Source organism: Anomaloglossus baeobatrachus, chromosome 4, assembly GCF_048569485.1.
Source record: "Anomaloglossus baeobatrachus isolate aAnoBae1 chromosome 4, aAnoBae1.hap1, whole genome shotgun sequence".
NCBI classification, from domain to species: Eukaryota; Metazoa; Chordata; class Amphibia; order Anura; family Aromobatidae; genus Anomaloglossus; species Anomaloglossus baeobatrachus.
The window spans coordinates 405,708,069-405,730,968 of NC_134356.1; the positions used below are offsets into that span (position 1 = coordinate 405,708,069).

General features: G+C 47.4%; 1 protein-coding gene across 2 annotated transcripts in view; it reads right to left on the bottom strand.

Moving 5' to 3' along the window:
- FBH1 (F-box DNA helicase 1) overlaps nt 1-22,900 on the bottom strand; it is a 134,628-nt gene that overhangs the window by 60,832 nt on the left and 50,896 nt on the right. The gene's annotated exons all lie outside the window — the stretch shown is intronic.

The following is a 22,900-nucleotide window of genomic DNA, read 5'->3' on the forward strand; positions in this document are numbered from 1 at the left end:
ACAAATGTTACAGCTGCAGAGCCACTCAATGAGCACACTATGAGACAGCTTATGTCTGAAATAATGTCCACATTTAAAAAAAGATATGCAAAATATGCTTAGATCTATGCAAAGGGACATTAATGCTATAGGAGAACGCATGTCTCACATAGAAGATAAAATGGCGGAGCTAACAACGGCACACAATGAGGTGGTGGATTCAGTTGTGTCTATAGATGAAGAGGTAAACGCACTAAAGCTCAAAATAGCGGATATGGAGGACAGATCACGCCGCAACAACGTATTTCAGGCATTTCAGAGACGGTTAAAATAGATACGCTCAAAGAATTTCTCACTGATTATTTCTCATGCCTGTTGCCGGACTCTACGCAGATGGATCTGGTTCTGGACAGAGCCCACAGGCTTCCTAAGCCTAAGCATCTCCCAGCCTCAATACCCAGAGATGTAATAGTTAGAAAACATTTCTTCCACATCAAAGAAAAAGTGATGGAGGCAGCTCGAAACCCGCCATCTGTGCCTGATTGGTTTTTCAGTTATATCCATATATGCAGACTTATCGGCATTCACTTTAACACGCAGAAAGGCATTCTCATCATGCACATGATACTAAGGGAAAACAACATCCCATACAAATGGGGTATCCCAGTAAAGCTCATAATAACTAAAGATGGGCACAAGCATGTGGCAAGCAGCCCGGAACAAGCCTTACGACTCTGCAAGGAGTGGAATCTATCCTCTATAGCCAGGGAAGGCCTGGAAAGAAACCCACTACCACGACAAATCGCGGAGGAATGGTCCAAAGCATGAATTCTGCATGTAGAGAAAGTGTTTAAGCCGCCAGGAACAGAGATTTAAAAACCGGAATTGAACTCTGCTAATTGATCCTTTACAGAAGAGTTCTTTGGGATTCGCCATTTGCATAAAGAGCAGTAATGCCCCTCTTTGGGAAGAAAATTCGGGTCTGAAGAAGCCGGGGGTCACTTATGGCATGGACCCCATACGATATCGGGACTTGGACATGGACCCTTTTCCTGGATTTCTTGGAGATCTTGGTTTTCTGTTTTTTCTCCTTTTTTTTTTTTCTTTTCTCTACACTGAGAATTTACCTACATTTTTTCCTAAATTTTTTCCTTTTTTATTCTATTTGGTTTTATTTTTCTGTTTCTCTTTTGAACAGGCATTTTTCTTTTTCCTGGTCTACTCCTGGGGAATATGTCAGAGCCCAGGCCAAATTTTGTTTGATAGCCCTAAGTTTGGCTCCTGATACCCGATATGGGAAGCCCATAAGGGCACCCTATGTTTTCGCTCTTGAGAGCAAGGTTACTTGTGCAACAGTTACTTGTGTTTGTTTGTTTTTTTTATTTACAGCTGAAGAAACTTCCAGTCGGAATTGCGGGAAAGAAAGAGGGGGGTATGAAGCGACGTGGTCATACGATGGACGTGGGCATCAGTAATGTAGAGGAGTATGAAATTGAGAGTGTAACAGTGTGCCCCATCAGTTCACATAAGAGAAAAGGGAGAAAATATACACAGCAGAGACATTTAGCAAATATGACAAAACATTTAGATGGGGGTTAAATTCATATCTATTAATGCCAAAGGTCTAAATTCCCCATACAAGAGGTCAACATTATGGAAAGAAGCATTGAAGAACAATGCAGACATATTGTGTGTACAGGAGACTCACTTAAACAGTGAAGATACGAGTAGATTAAAACATAAAAGATTCCCGCATGTGCTACTGGCACCAGCTGATCGGAAGAAAGGAGGGGTGGCAATTGCAATAAGGAATCGGTCGCTTTTTCTCAAACAAACCAAATTATAGATCCTATGGACGATATATTATATTACAATGTTTAATTAACAATATCCCATACACACTAGTAACTGTATATGCCCCTAATAAAATGACAATATACACACATTAAAAAAACTAGTAAAAGCCAACAAAGTTAAAAAGGGCTCTCTAAGGCCGGTTTCACACATCCGGCTTTTTGCCGTTTTGCCGGATGCGGCACTCTCCCGTACAGTTAATACAGTACAATGACAGCGCTGTTACTTCCGGGTCACATGCGCCGGTCACATGACAGCATGTGACCGGCGCTTGTTGCGCTGTCACTGTACTGTATTAACTGTACGGGAGAGTGCCGCATCCGGCAAAACGGCAAAAAGCCGGATGTGTGAAACCGGCCTAATACTAGTAGGGGATTTCAATGTAGCACTGTGGCCAAACATGGATTCCACATCTAGATAAAAAAAAAACTTAACCCTAGCCCACTTACAAAACTGTTTCACACACATTGTGATAACACGCTCCGGGATCGCCTTTGCTGGGTTCAAAGGGCACGTATTCACCTCAGGCAGACAGCCGAATTCAAGGTGTAACTGACGCTTGGTCAGGTTTATTGCAGTGAAGCATAAACAAAAAGAAAAAAAACACCAACAAAATAAATCCTTGCCTGTCCGGCACTAACTATACACGGTGTTATCCTAACTACCAACTGGAGGGCTTCTCCCTTCCAGCTAAACCATACAAACATCAGGCACTGCTCCTCACAAGTGTCTCCTACACAGACAGGCTTACTGTGTTCCCAGATGGAGACCCTCCCCCAACTTCCCAGATTCCTTTTACCTCCGTCCTTCACCTCCCATTAATCCATTAGTAGCCAGGTGATCCTGGCCAGGCTAAAGCTGGGGTCACACTAAACGACAGCGACAACGACGTCGCTGTTACGTCACCATTTTCGGTGACGTAACAGCGACCTTGTAAGTCGCTGTTATGATCGCTGCTTAGCTGTCAAACACAGCAGAAGCAGCGATCATAACGTCGCTGTGCTACATGTGCAGAGAGCAGGGAGCCGCGCTTAGCGCTGGCTCCTTGCTCTCCTTGCTACAGTATACATCGGGTTAATTAACCCGATGTGTGCTGCAGCTACATGTCACAGTGCAGAGAGCAGGGAGCCGCGCGCACTGCTTAGCGCTGGCTCCTTGCTCTCCTTGCTACAGTACACATCGGGTTAATTACCCGATGCGTACTGCAGCCACATGTCACAGTGCAGGAGCCGGCGCTGGCAGCAAGAGCGGAGGCTGGTATCGAAGGTAAATATCGGGTAACCAGGGAAAGGTCTTCCCTTGGTTACCCGATGTTTACGCTGGTTACAGCTTACCGCAGCTGCCAGTGCCGGCTCCTGCTCGCTTCATTTCGTCGCTGTCACACACAGCGATGTGTGTGTCACAGCGGGAGAGTGACGACCAAAAAATGAAGCTGGACATTCAGCAACGACCGGCGACCTCACAGCAGGGGCCAGGTCGTTGCTGGATGTCACACACAGCGACAGCGACGGGACGTCGCTGCAACGTCACAGAAAATGGTGACGTAGCAGCGACGTCGTTGTCGTTGTCGCTGTGTGTGACACCAGCTTAAGTCACATAGGACCAATACCGGGGTGAGATATACCTGCCCTCATCCACTAATCCCACATGAGTCTCACATATCCCCCCCCCCTCTGCTCAGACCACTGCAGCTGAGCAACAGCACCCACAAAACAGTGCACACGAGACAGGGCATCAGCATTCCCCATCCGCACCCCCGGGCGGTGCTCCACTGTAAAACGGTAGGCCTGAAGTGCAAGGAACCACCGGGTCACTCGGCCATTCCGTTCCCTATTCAAGTGCATCCACTTGAGAGGGGCATGGTCAGTGATCAGCCGGAACTTCCTTCCAATCAAGTAATATTTAAGGGACTCTAGAGCCCACTTAATGGCTAAGCATTCTTTTTCCACTATGGCATAGTTGCGTTCATGCTTATTAAGTTTCCGACTAAGATAAAGGACCGGATGTTCCTCTCCGTCCTTCAGTTATGACAATACAGCCCCTATACCAGCATCAGAAGCGTCCGTTTGGACCACGAACTCGCTGCGGAAGTCAGGAGTCATTAGCACAGGTTGAGAGCAAAGAGCTAGTTTTAAGTTATGGAAGGCTTCTTCGGCTGCCGTGGTCCATTTGATCATGACAGAGTCTTTCCCTTTGGTAAGGTCCGTCAGGGGAACAGCGGTAGCCGCAAAATTGGGAATGAACCGTCGGTAGTAGCCGTCTATTCCCAAAAACGCTCTCACCTGCTTCTTGTTGACTGGTTGCGGCCATTTCTGAATGGCTTGTATCTTGTCAATCTGGGGTTTAACAATTCCCCTCCCAATTACGTATCCCAAATACCGGGCTTCTTCCAGCCCGATATGACATTTCTTGGGGTTTGCTGTTAGACCCGCCTCCCGCAGGTCCTCAATCACAGCCTCTAGTTTCTGGAGGTGCGTCTCCCAGTCCAGGCTGTAAATGACTATGTCATCCAAATACGCAGAAGCATACTGCCTATGGGGCCTCAGGACTAGGTCCATCAACCTTTGAAAGGTTGCCGGTGCCCCGTGTAGTCCAAACGGCATATACACATACTGGTATAAACCTTCCGGTGTAGAAAACGCGGTTTTCTCTTTAGCGGCCTCTGTTAGCGGGATCTGCCAATAGCCCTTCGTTAAGTCTAGGGTCGTGATATACCGGGCTTTTCCAAGCCGATCTATTAATTCATCGACCCGTGGCATAGGGTATGCATCAAATTTGGAGACCGCATTTAATCTCCTGAAGTCATTGCAGAATCTAATGGAGCCGTCTGGTTTCGGTATTAACACAATCGGACTCGACCAGGCGCTATGCGATTCCTCGATTACACCTAACTCTAACATGGTCTTCACTTCTCGGGAGACAGCTTCCCGCCGAGCCTCCGGTATTCGGTAGGGCTTTACCTGAACTGTTACCCCAGGCTCTGTTATGATGTCATGTTTAATGAGAGTGGTCTGCCCGGGCTTTTCCGAGAAAAACTCGTGATTGTTGATTACAAACTGCTTGACGTCGGTCTTTTGCCGCTCCGACAGAGTCTCCGCCGTCCCGACATCCGGTATGGTCTGCTTGCAGACCGGAAGGGCCAGAGCTGCTGACAGAGCTGGACGGTCCTTCCAGGGTTTTATCAGATTCACGTGATAAATCTGTTCAGGCTTCCTTTTACCAGCCTGGTACACTTTGTAGTTTACCTCACCCACCCGTTCCTTAATTTCAAAGGGGCCTTGCCACTTTGCCAGAAATTTGCTTTCTGCCGTGGGGACCAAGATCAAGGACCAGGATCTCCGGGTGCAAAAGTACGGATCTTGGCCCCCCTATCATAAATCCTTTTCTGTGCTCCTTGAGCCTGTATCATATGCTCTTTAACGATGGGCATCACCGCTGCAATACGGTCCTGCATTTGGGTTACATGGTCTATTACGCTTTTGAACGGGGTGACCTGTCCCTCCCAGGTTTCTTTAGCGACATCTAACAGTCCACGAGGACGTCAGGCGTACAGAAGCTCGAAAGGAGAGAACCCGGTGGAAGACTGGGGCACCTCCCGGATGGCAAAAAGCAAATACGGGAGTAAGTAGTCCCAGTTCTTCCCGTCCTTGTCTATCGCCTTACGGAGCATCTGTTTCAAAGTTTTGTTAAACCGTTCGACCAGTCCGTCCGTTTGAGGGTGATACACGGAGGTGCGTAACTGTGCTATTTGTAACAGCCTGCAGAGTTCTTTCATTACTTTAGACATAAAGGGGGTTCCTTGGTCTGTGAGTATTTGTTTTGGGACACCAACCCGACTAAACACATGGACCAGCTCCTTGGCAATGGTCTTGGTGGCCGTGTTACGCAAAGGGATGGCCTCGGGGTAACGAGTGGCATAATCCAAGATGACAAGGATGTGCTGGTGTCCTCGTGCAGACTTGGGGAGGGGTCCAACTAAATCCATCCCAATTCTCTCAAATGGGATTTCGATGATAGGCAGAGGTACTAAGGGGCTACAGAAACGGGGCCTAGGCGCAGAGATTTGGCAGTCGGGACAAGACTCGCAATAGGTGCGAATATCGTGATGCATGCCGGGCCAAACAAAACAGTGTAATATCCTTTCGGTAGTTTTCTGGACCCCCAGGTGTCCCCCCCATCATGTGTCCGTGTGCCAGGTCCAGCACTCTCCGCCTGTAGGCTCTTGGCACAACCAATCGTTGTACTGTGTCATCCCCCTTCTTCTCTATCTGATAGAGAAAGTCATTCTCCAGTGCCATGTAGGGGTAAGACAGCCTAGTACCTGCATCCACCTGCACCCCGTTTATCATTTTAACATTTTTTATAGCCTGAGAAAGGGTAGGATCTCTCATTTGCTCACTTTGGAAGTCATCTTTCTGGACTTCCAAATTCAGCCAAGAGGAAGGGGGACAGCCACCCGTGTCCGCCTCTGCCCCGGGTTCATCGGAATCACCCGCCAGAACTGAAAAGGGGAACTGGGGGTTGTTTTCAGCGGATTCCTCCTCTGAACCCTCTTGTGGGGCATCCTCTAGTGGCTCCGGGCCCACACAAGGTATGGGAGAAGGATCATCCGTGCGGCTACCCTGGGGTACTAATTGGTTCTCCCACAACTGCCAGAAGTGGGGAAAATCCCTGCCCAAAATGATATCATGCAATAGTGCTGGTACTAGTCCCACCTTATGATGCACAGACCCATAGGGCGTAGTAATGCAGGAGACTGTTGTGAGGTACGAGCAGGTGTCTCCATGCACACATGTCACAGAAAATTTATCTGACGGTCCCATCGGGACTGCTACCAGACTGGCCTTTACCAGAGTCACCACACTTCCCGAGTCTAATAGTGCAACAACAGTATTGCCATCAATGGACACTTCACACAGGTGTTTTTTCATATCGCCTTGACATGCAGCAACACACACTACCCGTGCAACCATAGCCCTGCGTTTTTCAAAGTCCGTGACATCACACTGCATCGGTTCTGCAGTTACTGGACAGTTTGCAGCAATGTGGCCCACCTCCTGGCAGCGGAAACACCTCACGGGCCCCTTGCTAAGACCATAGTTTGGCACCTTAGCCCTCAAAGGCCAGCAGTCCTGTTTTCCTCCTCCACTGCCTTAGGATATTTTCCTCCTCCCCATGACCCTGGAACAGTCTTACCAGATCCTCGTCGAGAAGGGGAAGAGCGAGGATGTGTAGCATCGTCCATAAGTCCTTCTGCCAAGGAATAACGCTCCACTAGATCCACTAGCTGATCCGCTGTCGTGGGGTTTCCATGGCTTACCCACCTCTTTAGAGATGGCGGTAGAGCTCTTAGGTATTTATCAAGAACGATTCTTTGTACCATCTCTGGCGCCGTCAAAACCTCGGGCTGTAGCCATTTCTTGGTCAAGTGAATGAGGTCAAACATCTGTGACCGCGGTGGTTTATCGGGCTGATAAGTCCATTGATGAACTCTCTGTGCTCGCACGGCCGTCGTCACTCCCAGCCGGGCAAGGATCTCGGCTTTTAGTTTATCAAAGTCATGCGCTGCTTCAGGCTCAAGATCAAAGTAGGCTTTTTGGGCCTCACCTGCCAGAAACGGTGCAAGCAAGTCGGCCCATCGCTCCTTTGGCCACTTTTCCCGCTCCGCCGTCCGTTCAAACGTGGTCAGGTAAGCTTCCACATCGTCCTCTGTGGTTAATTTCTGCCAGCACCGACTCACATGAATCACCCTCTGGTCAGCCTCCGCATTACTCTCCGGTACGGTCGCCAGACGCTGCGCCACCTGCTGCAAAAGTTGGCGGTCTTTAACCGTCGATTCCACCAGTTCCTTCAACTGTGCCGACATCAAGCGATTAGCCTCCTGCTGCACAGCTGCGGATTGTACCAGCGCTTTCACCACGTCATCCATTATGATGCGCTGTAACGTGCTGCCCGCATTCTCCACCACAATGTGATAACACGCTCCGGGATCGCCTTTGCTGGGTTCAAAGGGCACGTATTCACCTCAGGCAGACAGCCGAATTCAAGGTGTAACTGACGCTTGGTCAGGTTTATTGCAGTGAAGCATAAACAAAAAGAAAAAAAACACCAACAAAATAAATCCTTGCCTGTCCGGCACTAACTATACACGGTGTTATCCTAACTACCAACTGGAGGGCTTCTCCCTTCCAGCTAAACCATACAAACATCAGGCACTGCTCCTCACAAGTGTCTCCTACACAGACAGGCTTACTGTGTTCCCAGATGGAGACCCTCCCCCAACTTCCCAGATTCCTTTTACCTCCGTCCTTCACCTCCCATTAATCCATTAGTAGCCAGGTGATCCTGGCCAGGCTAAGTCACATAGGACCGATACCGGGGTGAGATATACCTGCCCTCATCCACTAATCCCACATGAGTCTCACAACATGAATTATATGACGTTTGGAGATTAAAGAATCCATCCACAAGAGATTACACGTTTCTTTCACACCCGCACAATACCTACACGAGAATTGATTTCTTTCTAGTTGATAAAACAGTAATTCCACGAGTGTTAGCCGTAAAAATAGGAAATATCACTTGGAGTGACCATGCTCCCATCACACTGGAAATAGAGGAGAAGCATGAAATAGATAAATCTCCAACATGGAGGCTCAATACTTATATCTTGAACTACCCTACTTACGCACCACAAACGCAGCAAACCATCCAAGATTATTTTGCACAAAATGACAATAGAGAAGTATCGGACACAACCCTATGGTGTGCACACAAGGCGGTCATGAGAGAGCATTTTATAAAACAGGCCTCACATTACAAAAAAACTACGCAAATGGCAGTAACTGATATCCAAACCAAGCTGGGGAATTTACATAGATTGCATAAACAATCCTACTCACCCACTAGAGCGGCGGAGATCTCAGATATACATAAACAGCTACATGAGCTTAATCTACACACATACGAGCATGCCCTCAAAACCTCATATTTAATCGGCCCCAACAAGGAAAATATAATGGACCCTCAACAAATTGCAAACGAATTTGCTAAATATTATGAAACCCTATACAACTTAAAAGGAGACAAATGGACCCACCAACCAAATGACGCAGCAAATTTTCAGCCAATCTCGTTATTAAATACGGACGTCAAATTATATGCTAAAGTATTGTCTCCAAGGCTCCTGCACATCCTCCCTGAGATAATTCACTGGGACCAAGTTGGATTTGTCAAAAATAGACAGACCAGTGACGGAACCCGACGCCTTATTGACCTGATCGCTGAGGTGGAGGTGAGCCGAACGCCTTCTCTGCTCCTATCTTTGGATGCGGAGAAGGCGTTTGACAGAATCCACTGGGGATTCATGGAGAGGACGCTTCGAGGCTTTGGTTTTGAGGGATCGATCCTATCATCCATCATGGCACTATACCTGGGCCGAGGGCTTAGGGTACCTTCACACTTAGCGATGCAGCAGCGATCCGACCAGCGATCTGACCTGGTCAGGATCGCTGCTGCATCGCTACATGGTCGCTGGTGAGCTGTCAAACAGGCAGATCTCACCAGCGACCAGTGACCAGCCCCCAGCCAGCAGCGACGTGCAAGCGACGTTGCGCTTGCACGGAGCCGCCGTCTGGAAGCTGCGGAGACTGGTAACTAAGGTAAACATCGGGTATGGTTACCCGATGTTTACATTAGTTACCAGTGTGAGCAGGTATTACTCACAGCAAGTTGGGCTGCAGTGTGTACATCGTTTTTTTTTTTTTTTTTTTTTTTTTTTTATATTTAGTGTAGGGACCTACAGACATGAGGTCCCTTGACGAGGGTGTAGGCTTACGTTTTATGGCCATAAATACCAACAAAAACCTCATTTTTTTGTTTGTACAGGATACAGCCAGGCCCCTTTCTGTTGGGCCTTGCATTGTAGAGTGTCTGTCCGTGCATGATATACAGTGGAGTACGGCTTGGCAGCCCGCCTGATCTAATAGAAGGGCGTTACCTAATAGGCTGCGGGTTTGTGACTGTGTCATCTGCATGTGAACAGCGCTCTATGCAAGCCACTTGTGTGCAGTTTTATCATCTAGCAGTCACCTCCCCTCCATTCCATGAAGGTGTGTGTGTGATGTGCTTCTCCTGCACCTGTGATGTCTCCACTTAGTGGGGGTTTAGCTGTATCCTGCTAGAGCATCAGTTTTTGGCCAGGGCGATGTACACACTGCAGCCCAACTTGCTGTGAGTAATACTTGATTTTTGGAGGACATTATCCTCTTATTGTTGCTTTTTTTATATTTAGTGTAGGGACCTACAGACATGAGGTCCCTTGACGAGGGTGTAGGCTTACGTTTTATGGCCATAAATACCAACAAAAACCTCATTTTTTTGTTTGTACAGGATACAGCCAGGCCCCTTTCTGTTGGGCCTTGCATTGTAGAGTGTCTGTCCGTGCATGATATACAGTGGAGTACGGCTTGGCAGCCCGCCTGATCTAATAGAAGGGCGTTACCTAATAGGCTGCGGGTTTGTGACTGTGTCATCTGCATGTGAACAGCGCTCTATGCAAGCCACTTGTGTGCAGTTTTATCATCTAGCAGTCACCTCCCCTCCATTCCATGAAGGTGTGTGTGTGATGTGCTTCTCCTGCACCTGTAATGTCTCCACTTAGTGGGGGTTTAGCTGTATCCTGCTAGAGCATCAGTTTTTGGCCAGGGCGATGTACACACTGCAGCCCAACTTGCTGTGAGTAATACTTGATTTTTGGAGGACATTATCCTCTTATTGTTGCTTTTTTTATATTTAGTGTAGGGACCTACAGACATGAGGTCCCTTGACGAGGGTGTAGGCTTACGTTTTATGGCCATAAATACCAACAAAAACCTCATTTTTTTGTTTGTACAGGATACAGCCAGGCCCCTTTCTGTTGGGCCTTGCATTGTAGAGTGTCTGTCCGTGCATGATATACAGTGGAGTACGGCTTGGCAGCCCGCCTGATCTAATAGAAGGGCGTTACCTAATAGGCTGCGGGTTTGTGACTGTGTCATCTGCATGTGAACAGCGCTCTATGCAAGCCACTTGTGTGCAGTTTTATCATCTAGCAGTCACCTCCCCTCCATTCCATGAAGGTGTGTGTGTGATGTGCTTCTCCTGCACCTGTGATGTCTCCACTTAGTGGGGGTTTAGCTGTATCCTGCTAGAGCATCAGTTTTTGGCCAGGGCGATGTACACACTGCAGCCCAACTTGCTGTGAGTAATACTTGATTTTTGGAGGACATTATCCTCTTATTGTTGCTTTTTTTATATTTAGTGTAGGGACCTACAGACATGAGGTCCCTTGACGAGGGTGTAGGCTTACGTTTTATGGCCATAAATACCAACAAAAACCTCATTTTTTTGTTTGTACAGGATACAGCCAGGCCCCTTTCTGTTGGGCCTTGCATTGTAGAGTGTCTGTCCGTGCATGATATACAGTGGAGTACGGCTTGGCAGCCCGCCTGATCTAATAGAAGGGCGTTACCTAATAGGCTGCGGGTTTGTGACTGTGTCATCTGCATGTGAACAGCGCTCTATGCAAGCCACTTGTGTGCAGTTTTATCATCTAGCAGTCACCTCCCCTCCATTCCATGAAGGTGTGTGTGTGATGTGCTTCTCCTGCACCTGTAATGTCTCCACTTAGTGGGGGTTTAGCTGTATCCTGCTAGAGCATCAGTTTTTGGCCAGGGCGATGTACACACTGCAGCCCAACTTGCTGTGAGTAATACTTGATTTTTGGAGGACATTATCCTCTTATTGTTGCTTTTTTTATATTTAGTGTAGGGACCTACAGACATGAGGTCCCTTGACGAGGGTGTAGGCTTACGTTTTATGGCCATAAATACCAACAAAAACCTCATTTTTTTGTTTGTACAGGATACAGCCAGGCCCCTTTCTGTTGGGCCTTGCATTGTAGAGTGTCTGTCCGTGCATGATATACAGTGGAGTACGGCTTGGCAGCCCGCCTGATCTAATAGAAGGGCGTTACCTAATAGGCTGCGGGTTTGTGACTGTGTCATCTGCATGTGAACAGCGCTCTATGCAAGCCACTTGTGTGCAGTTTTATCATCTAGCAGTCACCTCCCCTCCATTCCATGAAGGTGTGTGTGTGATGTGCTTCTCCTGCACCTGTGATGTCTCCACTTAGTGGGGGTTTAGCTGTATCCTGCTAGAGCATCAGTTTTTGGCCAGGGCGATGTACACACTGCAGCCCAACTTGCTGTGAGTAATACTTGATTTTTGGAGGACATTATCCTCTTATTGTTGCTTTTTTTATATTTAGTGTAGGGACCTACAGACATGAGGTCCCTTGACGAGGGTGTAGGCTTACGTTTTATGGCCATAAATACCAACAAAAACCTCATTTTTTTGTTTGTACAGGATACAGCCAGGCCCCTTTCTGTTGGGCCTTGCATTGTAGAGTGTCTGTCCGTGCATGATATACAGTGGAGTACGGCTTGGCAGCCCGCCTGATCTAATAGAAGGGCGTTACCTAATAGGCTGCGGGTTTGTGACTGTGTCATCTGCATGTGAACAGCGCTCTATGCAAGCCACTTGTGTGCAGTTTTATCATCTAGCAGTCACCTCCCCTCCATTCCATGAAGGTGTGTGTGTGATGTGCTTCTCCTGCACCTGTGATGTCTCCACTTAGTGGGGGTTTAGCTGTATCCTGCTAGAGCATCAGTTTTTGGCCAGGGCGATGTACACACTGCAGCCCAACTTGCTGTGAGTAATACTTGATTTTTGGAGGACATTATCCTCTTATTGTTGCTTTTTTTATATTTAGTGTAGGGACCTACAGACATGAGGTCCCTTGACGAGGGTGTAGGCTTACGTTTTATGGCCATAAATACCAACAAAAACCTCATTTTTTTGTTTGTACAGGATACAGCCAGGCCCCTTTCTGTTGGGCCTTGCATTGTAGAGTGTCTGTCCGTGCATGATATACAGTGGAGTACGGCTTGGCAGCCCGCCTGATCTAATAGAAGGGCGTTACCTAATAGGCTGCGGGTTTGTGACTGTGTCATCTGCATGTGAACAGCGCTCTATGCAAGCCACTTGTGTGCAGTTTTATCATCTAGCAGTCACCTCCCCTCCATTCCATGAAGGTGTGTGTGTGATGTGCTTCTCCTGCACCTGTGATGTCTCCACTTAGTGGGGGTTTAGCTGTATCCTGCTAGAGCATCAGTTTTTGGCCAGGGCGATGTACACACTGCAGCCCAACTTGCTGTGAGTAATACTTGATTTTTGGAGGACATTATCCTCTTATTGTTGCTTTTTTTATACCAGTGTGAGCAGGGAGCAGGGAGCCGCGCACACTAAGCGCTGGCTCCTTGCTCTCCTAGCTACAGTACACATCGGGTTAATTAACCCGATGTGTAATGCAGCTACATGTGCAGAGAGCAGGGAGCCGCGCACACTGAGCGCTGGCTCCTTGCTCTCCTAGCTGCTGTACACATCGGGTTAATTAACCCGATGTGTACAGCAGCTACATGTGCAGAGAGCCGGAGCCGGCAGCACAGGCAGCGTGAGAGCTGCAGAGGCTGGTAACTAAGGTAAATATCGGGTAACCACCTTGGTTACCCGATGTTTATCTTGGATACAGCTTACCTCAGCTGTCAGACGCCGGCTCCTGCTCCCTGCTCGCTTCATTTGTCGCTCTCTTGCTGTCACACACAGCGATCTGTGTGTCACAGCAGGAGAGCGGCTTTGAAGAAAACGAACCAGGGCTGTGTGTAACGAGCAGCGATCTCGCAGCAGGGGCCAGATCGCTGCTCAGTGTCACACACAGCGAGATCGCTAATGAGGTCACTGCTGCGTCACAAAAAGCGTGACTCAGCAGCGATCTCGGCAGCGAGCTCGCTGTGTGTGAAGCACCCCTAAGAGTATATTCAAATGGGTATTTGTCCTCAGGATTTAATATAACAAATGGAACGAGGCAGGGATGCCCTCTCTCCCCCATGATATTCGTTCTATCCATTTGCTCAGGCCATAAGGAAGGAGAGATAAATCTCCGGGATCAGTGTGGGAGCCTTGGAGAGCAAGATAGGCCTATTTGCAGATGACGTCATACTATGTGCCCTGAGCTCTCCCTACCTCATATATTTAGAATAATTACCCAATTTGAGCAAGTTAGCTACTATAAAATTAATCTGAGTAAATGTTTAGTCCTTGATATGGGCATCCCACAGGCCACAAAACAGAAACTAATGGAACAGTATCCACTGACTTGGAAGGCAGAAAAAGTCCCATACCTAGGGATTCAATTAACTTATCCAATCAAAAACCTGGGAAAAATAAACTATGCAAATCTATTGCAAAATATAAATAAGGAAATACAAGCATACCCCAAGGCAATGATATCCTGGTTAGGCTGGATATCAGTAGTAAAAATGATGTTATTACCCCAAATCCTATATTACTCTCGCAACCTACCTATTCAAATACCACTGCACACCCTCAATAAGCTCCAGTCAGCTGTAATGAGTTTCATATGGAACCGACAAAAAGCGAGAGTATCGTCAAAATTCCTGTTCATGCCAATAAGGTCAGGGGGGCTAGGATACCCGTGTATATGTGCATACTACCGAGCTACTATGCTAGATCAACTGAGATACTGGTGGGATGGGAACTCCCCAAAAACCTGGGTAAAATTGGAAGCACAACTGGTGGGACATTCCTCTATGGCCTCATATATGTGGTATCTCCGTTTAGCCAAAAAAAGCGCAATCACCAGGTTACCCCACAATACGAGCAGGAGCAAACATTTAGTTATCACAGAAGGTGGGACAGAGACTACTCCCCACAAGAACACAAGCTCCCGATAACCATTATTGGTAAAATGATCCAAAATATGAATCTGGGGGAGTGGATTTCAAAAGGGATAACCAAGGTAGGAGACATCATGAGTAACTAGGAGCTTAGACCGTTTGGTGACCTTGTTAGCACATTTGGGGTAAATAAGAGGGACTTTTACAAATACCTCCAAATTAGACACTTATTGTCAAATGTGAAAACAAAACAGGAGTTGGTATCATCATATGAAAATTTCTTTGAGGTTAACAAAGACACAAAGGGGGGGATATCAAGGGCGTATGAAGCCCTCAATGACACACAAAACCCGTACTCCTTACCATATGTGAAGAAATGGGAAAAAGATTTGCAAACTCAATTCCTGGAAGAACAATGGGAGTATTTGTTTCAAATACACAAAAAAATGTCCCATTGTATCAACCATTTAGAGATATCAAGGAAACTTCTATATAGGTGGTATTACACGCCAGTAAGGCTAAAGAAAATATATCCTCGGAGCTCAGATAAATGTTGGAGGTGTAACAACCAGCCGGGTTCATCGCTTCACATCTGGTGGGAGTGTGGGATGATACAACCAGTTTGGACAGAAACACAACAGTGCTTAAGTTCAATACTGGGATATAACATGGAGCTGGGCCCCGGAAAAGCTCTGTTGTCCATAGGCCTGGAAGACATGGATTACAATGATGTAATAATAACCGTACAATTTCTGACAGTGGTAAGAGTGTGCATTGCGAGTAAATGGAAAACACCGCAGGTTCCGACTGCTCAAGAAATAAGGGCCAAGATGCAACACAATTGTAGCATGGAGCGGATGATTGCAATTAGAAACAATAGAGGGTTCAAGTTCGAAGTAACATTGGGGAAGTGGCTGGATTACTCTGATTCCAGGTGAGAATAGGAGAAGGGGAATGCTGGTGCTCACGTCCATCTGGTGCTGAAGTGGCGGTATAATCATTGGGGTTTGATATTATATGTTGACAGTTCAATTGTTAGCAACGAATGACTGGGAATGGATAATCTTTACTAGTAAGGATAACTGACTGGACAAAATAACTCATAACATGTATGTAAATTTTTAATTGTTAAAAATCAATACAATTTATGGTTCAAAAAAAAAAAAAAAAGTAACCTTAAGAAGGATGGACTGGAACCTAAATTGTCATTCTTAAATATCTATCCTTACACACAAGCCATTTTTGTAATTACTAGTATCAAACAATTCCTTATATTTCTCCATATCTAGCTGATTCCTAAAAGGTGTTTTTTTTTTTACTGTAGTTCCTGAAAAGTTTTGTTTGAGAGATGTCTCAAACCTGACTTCACAGGAGGCTGGGGCTGCACTCACTGCAGTGTCCATCGCCTCTCTTGGAGCAGGACGTCATGAGGGGACAGCGCTGCAGTTACTAGGGACTTGCACTGCCGCCCCCTCTGAAGACGTCCTGGATAATGGACGCTGTGGGCCAGGTTAGTGAAGCGTTGCCCTGCTGTTTCCATCTCGCAGCTGCTTCTGTGATAGCCATTGCTATGGACATGTTTAGTATAACCATAATCGTACTAATGAGGAGAATCATATTGTGAGGTCATTTTTACCACAAAATGTACACAAAGAAAACAATTTCCAGAAAAAAAAAAAAAGTCAGAATTGTGGGTTTTTTTTCATATTTTCTTCCCATTTGGAATTTTTCCTTGTTTTACAGTACACCATGCATTAAAATGAATGGCATCATTCAAAAGTACATGTTGAAAAAAAAAAATAAGCCCTCATTTCTATGTGGACAGAAAAATAAAAAAGTTATAGGCCTGGCAAGAAGGGGTGGAAAAAACAAAAAATGACCATGTCACGAAGGGGTTAAAAGGTGTCCCCAACACGTTTATATTCATTAACCCCTTCACAACCCTTGACAGAGCTATCCGTCATGGAGCGTGTGATGTTAAGCCCCACCCCCTGCCGCGGGCAGGATGCGGCGATCCGCGCACATATCAGCTGTTTTCAACAGCTGACATGTGTGCCTGCATGTTACGAGTGGAATCGCTTCCACTCGCAACATTTAACCCCTTACATCTCGCTGCCAAAGTCTGGCAGCGACATGTATATGCACGCAGCCATGATTTTCACTTACCGCCACCCCCACTGGAAGTCACGTGCGTGATCACATGACTTTCGGTGGTTGCCATGGTAGCACAGGGTCTTGTGATGACGCCTGTAGCTATGACAAGTCACTTTCCGTTTCACTCGGCCCGGAGCCAAATGAATCAGGAAGTGATCATCATATCTGCTGTTTACAGCTGTATAGCTGTGATCAGAAGATAGGGCAGAGTGATCGGATTGCTGATCGCTATAGCCCCCTTGGGGGACTAGTAAAGTAAAAAAAAAAAGTTTTAAACAATAAACAAAAAAACAAAAACAAAACCTTAAAGTTCAATTCACCCCCCTTTCACCCCACTGAAAATTAAAGGGTTAAAAAATATAAATACACACATAATTGGTATTGCCGCGTTCAGAAATGCCCGATCTATCAAAATATAAAATCAATTAATCTGATTGGTAAACGGCGTAGTGGCAAAAAAATTTCAAACGACAATATTACGTTTTTTGGTTGCTGCAAGTTTTACGCAAAATGTAATAACAGGCGATCAAAACGTAGCCTCTGCGCAAAAATGGTAGCAGTAAAAATGTCAGCTCGAGACTCAAAAAATAAGTAATCACTGAGCCATAGATCCCAAAAAGTGAGAACGCTACGGTTTTCGGAAAATGGCGCAAAACGTACGCCACTTTTATTGGACAAGCTTGTGAATTTTTTTAAACCCGTAGATACAAGTAAACCTATACATGTTTGGTGTCTACAAACTCGCACCGACCTCAGGCATCATACCCACACATCAGTTTTACCATATAGTGAACACGGTGAATAAAACATCCCAAAAACTATTGTGCGATCACACTTTTTTTTGCAGTTTTTCCACACTTGGAATTTTTTTGCTGTTTTCCAGTACACTATTGTGGCACCCCAGGGTTCAGTTGCCACAAATATACCTGTACCTGGGCAGGGAAGGATCTCCACATCATGTAATCCCACATACAACATTTCCACTCCAAGCCTGGAGGGGGAGCTCTACAAGTCGAGTTCAAGTGAGGTCCCCTTTAAATCCAGGTTTGGAGGCGGAGTCAGAGAGACAGTTGACAGTTGGAGAAAAGGAGACTGTGCGAGCAGAGAGTGAGGGAAGACATCAAAATGGAGAGGGCAGTGCTTAGCCCGCACAAGTAACTGTGTGACCGCCTGAGGGATCAAGAGTGAGGCAAAAGAGGAGTGACCGGGGAGGTGGAGCCAGACCGGTTCATCCCCAAGGAACAGCGCTGATTATCGGACACCGGCGTCCGAGATTGTGAGGGATCTAATCTGCCCAGCAATAAAGACCGGGGGCCAGGGAGACTGCAGATCTCCTGGCCGCAGCAGCCTCTGAAGGCAAAGCCGCTATACAGAGCTTAGGGACCGCAGTGAGTACAGCAGTGCCCCTTAGAGAACCTCCCGCCGCCTGCCATACAGGTGAAGACAGTGTGAGAGGGACAAGGTATAGCTCCAGGCAGCCTAGTACCAAGGAGAAACATAGCGCAGCAGGGAGGCCACACAACTAACCTGGTGCAGAGATCCTGAACTGTTCCCAGATCACCCAAAAACTGTAACATCAGAAACTGAACCCCTTTTTAACACCTGCAAGTAAAATCTGGTCAGAGTTAATGAATTGGTGTGATGCACTTTATTTCTTCATCTGAGGAGCCATAGGCTGCTGCACTAAAGTGACAGTTGAAAAGGCTGTGAAGAAAAACCGCCATATCTGTGTACTACTAAAACTGCCCTGGGGACCCCGCTTCACCTACGGGAAGCGTAAACAACTGGCTGCCTAACCATCACCCCAGAGGTCTATCCTGCAGCCCCAGTAACCATACTGGAACCGTAGGTGGCGTCACGAAATACTTTTATTTATTTTTTTATTATTTTTTTTTTTTTATTTTATTATTTATTGACTTTCAGCGACCACCAGGGCCACGGAACCGGGCACAGGCTCCCGTGACATAATCCCATTAACCAACACCCGGAACCGGGTACCCCACGGCCCTGGAGCAGGTCAGCTTTTGGCGTCACGAACAGGATCTGGACAAGGCCCAGTAACCCTGGGTAACGTGTGCCTTGAAAACGGTTTAATAATAACTGAACTTTGCCGCCATTTTGAGCATTTGAAAAACTAACTGCGCCACAGTGAGGATGGAGATGCAAGGCGATGCTGATGCCGCTGGAGCAGCTGCAGCACCTGAAGCTGTAGCCCCGATCATGCCGCTTGCTCTGCCGTATGTCCCAGGGGCGGCATGGTTACCGCAATATGCTGGGGAGCCCAATACCCTAGCTGAATTTAGAGAAAAGATGTGCAATTTCCTGGATATATACTCTATGACTGACAAGCAAAAAGTGTCCGTTTTGCTAGGGCAACTGATGGGTGCAGCAGAGCGAGAGGTTAAATCCTGGCTGAATACAGATAAAAGGACAATAACCCAGATATTTGCTAATTTAAAAGCTGCTTTTGAAACTCGCACTGCAGCTGAGCTAAGAATGAGGTTTTACAACTGCAAACAAAGACCGCAGGATAGCATTCGGGATTATACATTGAACCTTCAGGAGGCGCTGCAGGCTGTAAAGCAGGTAGACCCTGAAAGTGCACGAGAGGAAGATAAAATGTTAATTGAACAATTTCTTGAGGGGCTACATTCACCAATTCATCAAACACAGCTGCGTCTATGGGTCATGGAGCATCCGAGTCTAGACTTTGTAACTCTGAAGAACCGGGCCATTAGAGCACTGAGAGTCCCTGTGACTACAGACCCCGCACCTCAACCGCGGCAAGCCATCACCTCTCCCTCAGAGGTGGTGTCCCTTTCCTTAACTCCAGCAGAAATCAATGGACAGACTGTAATACCTGGTGCCTCTGATGACTTGTGTTCCCAGGTACAGCAGCTGACAAAAGATGTGGCCATGCTCCTAAAGGCCATGCAACTCCAGGAGAAACCACAGTCGTCGGAGAGGATCCAGTTGGCTGACAGCCCTGAGGAAATCCCATGGATGCGAGGAAGGAGGAACCTACCGCCCAGAGGAAGACCCAACGACCGCTACGACTCGTCAGGACAACCTATCTGCCGCCGTTGTAACGAGGCGGGCCACTTTGCCAGGTCATGTCCTTTAAACCAGCGACTCCTGGGGCAGCGGGCCGGCCACCAGGAATAAAACAACCAGGCCCATCGAACTGGCGCGATAGATATGTGGGAGGACGACCATTCCTATCTATCGTGCTAGATGGCATTCCCACACTTGCTCTATTGGACACTGGCTCACAGGTGACGACGATCCCGCATATCCTTTACAAAAGATTTTGGGCCGATTCTGAGCTCACTCGCCCAGACCCAGACCTTACTATATATGCTGCTAATGGACAGCCGGTATCACAAGTAAGGTAGAAGGAGGTGACGATAAAGGTGGGGAGGGAGGAGCTAAAGGGCCAAGGACTTATTGTGGTGGATACTGATTTTAGTGAAAGAAATCCAACAATGATATTAGGTACTAATGTTGTTGAAAATTGTCTAGAAGTTCTTTTCTTGTTCCAGCAGGTTGCAGAAACTGCCAGCATCGGGCAGCAGAGGGTCCTACAGAAAGAAATCAAAGCCCTTCTGCAGAGACAACAGGTAGAGTTGTCTGGTGGAGAAATCGGCAGTGTACGGGTAAGCGACCCATTCCCCATTGTGTTACCCCCAAGAAGTGAAGTGATGATTTGGTGTCAGGCAGCTATAGGCCTCAGAGGACGGGATTACCAGGCAATAGTAGAGCCCATGTACTCAGATAGTAGGCCCACAGTCCTGACAGCCAGGGGGATAGTTGATGTACGCAAAGGGAGGGTACCTGTACGAGTTTTAAACTGTGGAGAGGAAGAGGTCAAGCTACCCAGATATGCTACTGTTGCCAAGTTGTTCACTGTCAACAACAACTCAATTCAGGCAGTGGAACCCTTGACCCCGTCCGACCAGGCGGAGGACAACAGCTCCAAGGGACAGCTGGAGGACTGGTGTCAGAAGCTGCATGTCGGCACTGATTCCACCCCTTCTTACCAAAGGCATGGAGTTTATCGGGTGGTGAAGGAATATGAACAGGTCTTTAGTAAGCATCCATTAGACTTTGGGCGGATAAAAGGGGTACACCATCGCATACCCACGGGAGACCATGCACCTATAAAAGAGAGATACAGGCCTATCCCACCAGCTCACTATCAGTGTGCTAAAGATATGCTACGGGAAATGAAGGAAGCTGGGGTTATTAGAGATAATTGTAGCCCCTGGTCAGCTCCACTTGTCCTGGTAAGAAAGAAAGATGGCACAATGAGGATGTGCGTTGACTATAGGCAGATAAACCGCATAACACACAAGGATGCTTACCCGTTGCCCCGCATTGAGGAATCACTTGCTGCACTGAAAGCTGCTAATTTCTTTTCCACCTTAGATCTTACCAGTGGGTATTGGCAGGTTTCCATGGCAGAAGAAGATCGAGAGAAGACCGCATTCACGACGCAGATGGGTCTGTGTGAGTTCAACAGCATGCCGTTTGGACTCTGCAATGCACCCGGCACGTTCCAAAGGCTGATGGAGTGTTGCCTGGGGCACCGAAACTTCGAGACTGTACTGATATATCTTGATGACGTCATCGTGTATTCCAAGACGTATGAGGAACATCTGGAGCACCTGGCCGAGGTGTTTGAAGCATTGTCAAAGTTTGGTATGAAACTAAAGCCTTCAAAATGCCATTTGCTGAAGCCGAAGGTTCAGTATCTTGGGCATGTGGTCAGTGCGGATGGTATGGCACCAGACCCTGAAAAGGTCACTGCTATCAGAGACTGGCCAAAGCCAACAACCGTCAAAGAGGTGCGTCAGTTCTTGGGGCTGGTAGGATACTACAGGAGGTTCATAAAGGACTTCACGAAAATAGCGGCGCCTTTGCAAGATCTCCTGGTAGGCCAGACCAAAAAGGGCAAGACTTCTGGCCCTCCGTTTGAATGGGGTGAGAAAGAAGAAGACTCCTTCAAGCACATGAAGTGGGCCCTGACCGGTGAGGAAATCCTGGCCTACCCTGATTATAATCTGCCATTCGTGCTGTACACAGATGCCAGTAATGTGGGATTGGGAGCTGTGCTGTCGCAGAATGGCAAAGAACGTGTAATTGCCTTTGCAAGCAGGAAGCTCCGTCCTACTGAGAGAAACCCAGAAAACTACAGTTCGTTCAAGCTGGAATTCCTGGCCTTAGTCTGGGCCGTCACTGAACGGTTCAAGCACTACCTGGCGGCTGCGAAGATTACCATATTTACGGATAACAACCCGCTTACTCACTTGGACTCCGCAAAGCTAGGTGCACTAGAGCAGCGATGGATGGCCCGTTTGTCAAACTATGACTTCACCATCAAATATCGGGCAGGCCGCAAAAGCGCCAACGCTGATGCATTGTTGAGAATGCCCCATTTACCAGATGCAGGAGAAGACTCGGATGAGCTAGAAGAGATAGAGCTGCCGGCTTTTCACCGCAACAGTGCATCCCAGTGTAACCAAGGTGTTAAAGGCAAACGCCAAGAGGCCACGCTGAACCCGTTACCTTACCACGGGTGGGAGGAAACGCAAGACAGCGATCCGGCTGTTCGCCTAGTTAAAGAGCTAATAATCCAACCAGACTCAAGTCTTAGCCCAGATGCCCCACCGGAAGCGCAGCACCTGTGGAAGGAAAAGAGCAGATTGTTCATCTACAGGGGTAGGCTATGCAGACATTACATCAACCCCCGAACCTATGAGAGGGTGTGGCAAATAGTGGTACCGAAGAGAGATGTTCAGATGGTGCTGGAGGCGTACCATGACGGAGCAGGACACTTCGGGTGGAAGAAGCTTGAGGTACTGTTACGCAACAGATTCTATTGGGTTGGCATGAGAACTACCATTGAGAACTGGTGCTGAAACTGTGGCCCATGCAACCTGAGAAGAAAGGATCGTGACAGTCAAAGAGCTCCACTACAACCAATTGTCACCAAGCAGCCGCTGGAACTTGTAGCCTTGGACCATGTGAAATTGACACCCAGTAGATCTGGCTATACGTATGCCCTCACTATGGTGGACCACTATTCCCGGTTTCTGGTGGTAGTACCTGTAAAG